General features: G+C 43.8%; 1 non-coding gene across 1 annotated transcript; it reads left to right on the forward strand.

Moving 5' to 3' along the window:
• The first annotated feature begins 930 nt into the window (after nt 1-930).
• LOC122678567 lies at nt 931-1,053 on the forward strand. Its single transcript, XR_006336221.1, has one exon. It is a non-coding gene; the product is annotated as a small nucleolar RNA SNORA26 (small nucleolar RNA).
• Nucleotides 1,054-5,700: the final 4,647 nt, after the last annotated feature.

Genomic DNA, 5,700 nt, shown 5'->3' on the forward strand with positions numbered 1-5,700 from the left:
TGAAATGGGTGTGACAACAGGTCACTGAGCATTTGTTCATGTTAAGGTAAAAGATACAGAACTGGAACAACTATTTATGAAAGCTTATCTTCCCCACACCCCCACACAATCCTCCAACTCAATGCTTAGTGATAATTGGTATGTGAGATGCAGCAAAGGCTTGAAGGGAATCTATTTTCCGGTTGCTGTGGGGCCTGACATTCTGTGGGAGAAAGAAAAATGTGTCAAATTTCTTCATTATAAATAGGATGAAACCAAAAAAGCTCACCAGAAGGTACCTGACTTGAGGTCAAATGGGGATGAATTTTGCCATGCTAGCAGAAGTGTATAACAGGTACAGTTCATTGACTGATACCGTGCCAGGCATTTCACACATATTATGATACTTTCCTTTATCGTAATCATTCAAGGTAACATCATTGTAGAAGAAGTACATTAAAAAATTTATTCAACCAAAGTTAAAATTAAAAAAATACCAAATATTTTATCAAGGCAAGTAAGCTATTGCTTTGTACTTTGTAGGTAGGAGAATTCTATTGTTTTTATCCTTCCTTTGTCCCATTTCATACTCCTCTTTTTCTCTGTGACCTGACTTTCTTCCTAGAGCCCTACCTTTTGTCAACTGAACCATTTCTATGCACTGAGCAATAGCAGAAGTGAGGGCTGGGCCCTTCTAAAGGCTCCCTGAGCGCTGACATGTTTCAGGACACCAGACACAGTCTGGAGGCAAGAGCAGCCCGTCTGTCAGATTGTGTGTGTGCTAAGTTGCTTCAGGCGTGTTCGACTCTTTGTGATCCCATGGACTGTAGCCCTCCAGCCTCCTCTGCTCATGGAATTTCCCAGGCAAGAACACTGGAGTGGCTTGCCGTTTCTTCCTCCAGGGAATCTTCCTGACCAGGGATCAAAACCATGTCTCCTTCACCCTTTCCATTGCCCTTTTAAGGCTGACGCAGTGCCTTAAGAGGCTAACACAGGAGGGTAAAGAAAGTCTCCATAAAACCCAGAGAAGAGATTTTTAGAACTCCTCTCTGGATCCTGTCTGGAGTCACAACTGAATCGGAAGATTTTAAGTCTTAGCACTTACTAGTATGTGTATAGTTAATACCTAAGTCACTAAATTTAAACTTGACCTTCGATTTGACAATAAAAAGAAACAAAAAACTGAGTCTCTTGCATGTCCTACATTAGCAGGTGGGTTCTTCACCACTAGCGCCACCTGAGAATCCCGTCTGTTAGAATGGGCAGCTGCTTTCCCAGCCCACTGAAGTTAGCAGGATGTCCCAGGACAGAAAGGGATCACTTCCCTTCAACTCAAGAATCTTTTCTATCAGTGACTGTGCTCTACTGGGCCGAACTCTCCTGAAATTGAATGCTCTTGCCAACTTTTTGGTTTCTTGTTAGGTGGCTTGAGTATTTATAGAATTTTCTAATAAACATCTTTGTTGAAGTTTGCATTTATAGCAATGCAATTTATTTTTTAGAAAGTGGCAGCTTGGAGGAGATTGGTCCCATCAATGAGCAAACAAGGGTGAATTTAGCTTTCAATCAAAACCAGAATGAATTAAAAATTAGGCCTCTCACTTTCCTCAAGGTGGATGGTCAGCTGCCACAGGCATGTGTCCCCAAGGACTTGTGTCTCTGCTGTAACCTGGACAAGAGTAAAATGGGGTCAGATGGGCCTAGTCCTTCAGTTCTAGAGTCTCCCTATAGTTCTCTGCTTTAGTCACTGGATTGGAAACACCCCTGTGCTTCTGCTCTGTCCTACTTGTGTTTGGGTAAAAGATATACATCTCAGTGTGTTCTGTCCCCAAGCTGATCATTGTAAGAGTCACTAATCTGAGTTAGCACCCAGACAAGTGCACACTCCTCTCCTGAAGCAACTGTGGTTCAGCGAGTTGAGGTGGGACCTGGAATCTATTTGTTAAAGGCACTCAGGTGTGCACTTAGTTTTACCCACTGATATCATTGACCTCCCTCATGATTCGAGGGGATGATTATTTCATTTATGGTACTTCTACTGTTCAAAATTGACTGGTGCCAAAAACATAACTCTCTGCTGCTTTGCAGTTGAAGAAACTGAGGCACAGAGAGGGTCTCTAAAGGGCCAAGACCCCCTTGCTGTAACTGCTGGAGCCACACCCGGGTAGCGTCCCTTCTACTCCGAAACCCCAGACCACATTTTCCAGTTCACTCTTGTGTCAGATTCTTCCAACAAGCTGTTTCCTTCACCTATACTGCATTTCTACCGAAAACTTCCCCAATGTATTAATAATTTCTCACTTGATACTGTTTATCACAACAGATATTTTTCAGGGAAGTCTATCATTACCCCGTGATGCATATTTGTGACTTTATTAAAAAGCTGAATATGGGTGTGGGTAACTTTTCTATCTTTCCTCTTTCATTCATCAGTTTGTGTTCTGTTTACTTACACCAGTATAGTGTCTTAATTACTGTAGTTTTAACCTGAGTTTTGAAATCTAGTAGAGTAAATCCTCAAACTTAATTCTGCATCTTGGCTAATTGACATACTTTGATTTCCACTTACATGTTATAATTCGCCTGCAAAACTAGACCTCCCCCCAAATGCCAGCTGTAATACTATTCAGAAGAACAAGGATTAAACATTCTAAAAATATTGTTTTCCAATCTATTAATATAATGTATATTTCTGTTTATTTAGGTCTTCTTTAATTTCTCTTAGCAATAGATTTCAGGAGTCGTCAGTATCTGTATTCTTCAGCATTAAATGATCATGGATGTTTCTCTCTATTATGTTTTACTGAATTTCATTTCCTAATATTGTTGGTATGGAGAAACATGGTAGATTTTTATATGAGTCCTCTTGACTGCACCATTTAAAAATATACAACTAAATGCATTTTGATAGATGTATACACTATGGAAACCACAGCCAGAATCAAGATGCAGGGTGTTTCCATTGGTCACAACTTTCCTTGTCCCCCTTTGCAGTGCATCATGCCCTCAACTCTTAGCCCCAAGGAACCATTGCCAGTTTAGATGAATTTGCCTTTTTAACAAATTTATACAATGGAACAGTATACATACTCTTTCTTGTCTGCAAATTAAGCACTCAACACATAGTTAAGAGATGATGTGCGTAAAGCCTCAAAATTATACATGCAGAAGAATATTATTACCATCTCTGCTTCAGAAATGAGTCCCATTATCCTGGCCTCTGATAAGAATGAAGATCTCTAATTTTCTCCAAACACCATTTATCCACCTTATTGCACACTTACTTGGAGGACATCCACGTGTGGGCGCTTCCACGTTTCAGGCTGGGGGTCTAGGGCAGAGCCTCAGGGTCTCATCATCCTCCTCCTGGAATTGGTGCTCCCAGCAGTATAGACCTCATCCTCCTCCTGGAATTGGTGCTCCTAGCAGTATAAGCCAACTGGATCCGTCGTGTGGATCTCCTCGGCAGGTGCACAAGTTCACTGTGGACTAAGTTACTCTCCTGGTCCTTCCTGCTCAGCTCAGGTTGCTCCTTGAGAACTTTCATGATGCTGTGCATTCCTCACTTCCTATTGAACTTTCCAAGCTCAGCTTGCCCTTATCCTCACCTCCCTTGGCAAACAGCTCCTCGACCATTACCTTGCTTTTCTTGGGGTTTTCTCATCCTCCGAACCTGCTGATTTCCTTTCTTCCATCCCCTCTCTCCTCTCTGTGTTTCCAGTGTGTGGGCCCAGTTGAGGCTCCTATAGGAGACACACAGAGAAGGAACCAAGATCAGGTCTTGGCTGCAGATCCCAGTGCACGTTTAACATGCATCTCAGTCTCTTACGCACTCAGAAAAAACTCAGCAGGAAAGAAATTTGGAGAATTGGAATAACCTTCTCTTACGGATGGGGAAACTGAGGCCCAGAGAGATGTGGAGATTTTGCCTAAATTCCCACACCCTGAGGCAGCATAGCTGCCGCACAAACCTTGACCACAAGTTTTTGTATCCAAAAGCACCAGGAACCCATGGCTAAATTTCAGGGGACATTTGATCAAACATACTTCTTATTTTCCTTCTTAAAATAAAAATACCTGATGGACATTTCCCCAAAAGAATTTCATCTCTTTTCAATAGTCCTGTATTTATAATTGGCATTTCTTTCTCCAGGGTATCTTCCTGACCCAGGGATTGAACGCAGGTCTCCTGCATTGCAGGCAGATTCTTTACCATCTGAATCACCAGAAGCCCAAACTCCTCCCAGTAGTCCCATATTTATACTGTGTTTACCAACTGGTTGGACACAGTGGGACCAAGGAATGCATGAATGTTGAATACGTCACAGTCTGTATTTTAAAATTAGATGTGCTTCTCTGTAAAGCATCTGGCTCCTGTGCTACAGGCCATGTTCCTGAGAGCCAGGCCTTCTCTGGGCCTTAGTCAACCCTCCACCCAAAGTCTCTTCAAGGCCTGCCACATAGAATATTCAGTAAATACTTGTCAAGCAGATCCATACTAGTTACCAGGAATCACTAACTCTTACTGAGGTCTTCTGCTCCCTACCCGAATTCCACCGATCCTACCCTGTGTCTATGTGAAAACAATGAAAGCACAGCCCTGGTGACAGAAGTCCAAGATGCAAATTCCAACTCCCCCAAAATACCAAGTCTGCTTTGCATGGTGATTTCATTCCCCTCTTTGAGCATATGGATCTCATGTATAATGGAGAAGAATGTATCATGTAAAATAGAGAAAGTAGTACTAACCTTGGATGATTAACTGTGATATCACACAGGAGACAGGTCCCAATCCCTGGGTGCTGGCTGCACAGTATAGGAAATCTACACCAGAGACACTACAGGGCCTGTGGTAAACTTGGGGATAAGACTCGAGAAACTGCATTTCAGACAAAAATTCCAGGGAGGTTCTCATGAAGGAAAAAGCCCCAACATTAAACAAATGGCCGAGAATGAAGACCTTGAAGTCCTAGCAGCAACAGGCATGACTCATCTTAAGTAAAACAAGTCCCTTGTCAAGGTGGCTTCTCAAGGGAAAATGTCTTCTTTATAGCATGGTGCCCAACCCTGCCCAACCCCACTCTTTTCCAGGACAGAACTGGGCAGCAGTGGCCAGTGGTACATGATGAGACCTCAGGAAGTGAGCATAACTGGAGACCTATCCTCAGGCTCCTCCATGTGCCAGCTTCACTCCAAACCCACAGGTAAACACAAAGCTGAGTGGGTCAGCCTGTGAAATGAAGTCTCATTTAGGATCCATCTCTTTTCTACCAGGGCATCCTCCTCCATTTCTCCTCTAGACCCTGCTCACAGAGTGAGGAAAAGGAAGCGCCCTAGCAGTGCCAAGTCCTTCCAAGTGCACCCCTCATCCTCCCCACCCCGGGCCTCGGGGCGGAGCAGGGTGTGAGCGAGTCAGTGATTACCTCTGTGCTCTCATCACATCCTTCTCAGTCCCTGCACCCTAGTTCCCTCGCAGCCCACTCTCAGACCCTTCCAGAATGCCAGGTGCCAACATTCACAGAACATCTTCCATCATCAAGAGTTATAACAGAATGTGGGGCTGTTTCTACACAGATCCTAACCCCATGAACGTGCCCTGTGCACCAACCCAATTCAAACTCTCCTTCTAACTCCTAGCTCCCTGGTCTCCACCTGGTGGAGAGGCGCAGCCACACAGGTGAATGCTGGGATGCAGCCCAGTTCCAACAGAAGACAACTGGG

This window comes from Cervus elaphus, chromosome 20 (assembly GCF_910594005.1).
Source record: "Cervus elaphus chromosome 20, mCerEla1.1, whole genome shotgun sequence".
NCBI lineage: Eukaryota > Metazoa > Chordata > Mammalia > Artiodactyla > Cervidae > Cervus > Cervus elaphus.